The following is a 306-nucleotide window of genomic DNA, read 5'->3' as shown; positions in this document are numbered from 1 at the left end:
AGTTAGTCTTCCTATGCTTGCACCCTCCCACCGACGGCACGTTCGCAGCCAGTCACCCCTTCACCGGTGACGTAGCGTTCCGGGGCGGGTACGGAGCGGCGCCGTCGAAAGTGAGTGCGGGCGTTTCGACATTTCCACGATCAGGCAAGTGCCATTTGTCACAGGGTTTATCACCTGCAAACCTTGCACGTGCGGAACAGGTGCATGACAGGTTGGGGTTCTCTCGGTGCCAGGTGTGCTCTGTCTCTTGGTTGCTGCTTAGTTGCTGTGGCGCGTTAATAGAAGTAAACTGTATACCAGATTGGT

General features: G+C 56.2%; 1 protein-coding gene across 3 annotated transcripts in view; it reads right to left on the bottom strand.

The window, feature by feature from the left end:
- The window catches only part of LOC119591291 (receptor-interacting serine/threonine-protein kinase 1-like), a 7694-nt gene that overhangs the window by 5148 nt on the left and 2240 nt on the right, over window positions 1–306 (bottom strand). The gene's annotated exons all lie outside the window — the stretch shown is intronic.

This window comes from Penaeus monodon, chromosome 28 (genome assembly GCF_015228065.2).
Source record: "Penaeus monodon isolate SGIC_2016 chromosome 28, NSTDA_Pmon_1, whole genome shotgun sequence".
Classification (NCBI taxonomy): domain Eukaryota; kingdom Metazoa; phylum Arthropoda; class Malacostraca; order Decapoda; family Penaeidae; genus Penaeus; species Penaeus monodon.
The sequence above is the reverse complement of the archived record's forward strand: the minus strand, read 5'-3'. Positions and strand labels throughout refer to the sequence as shown.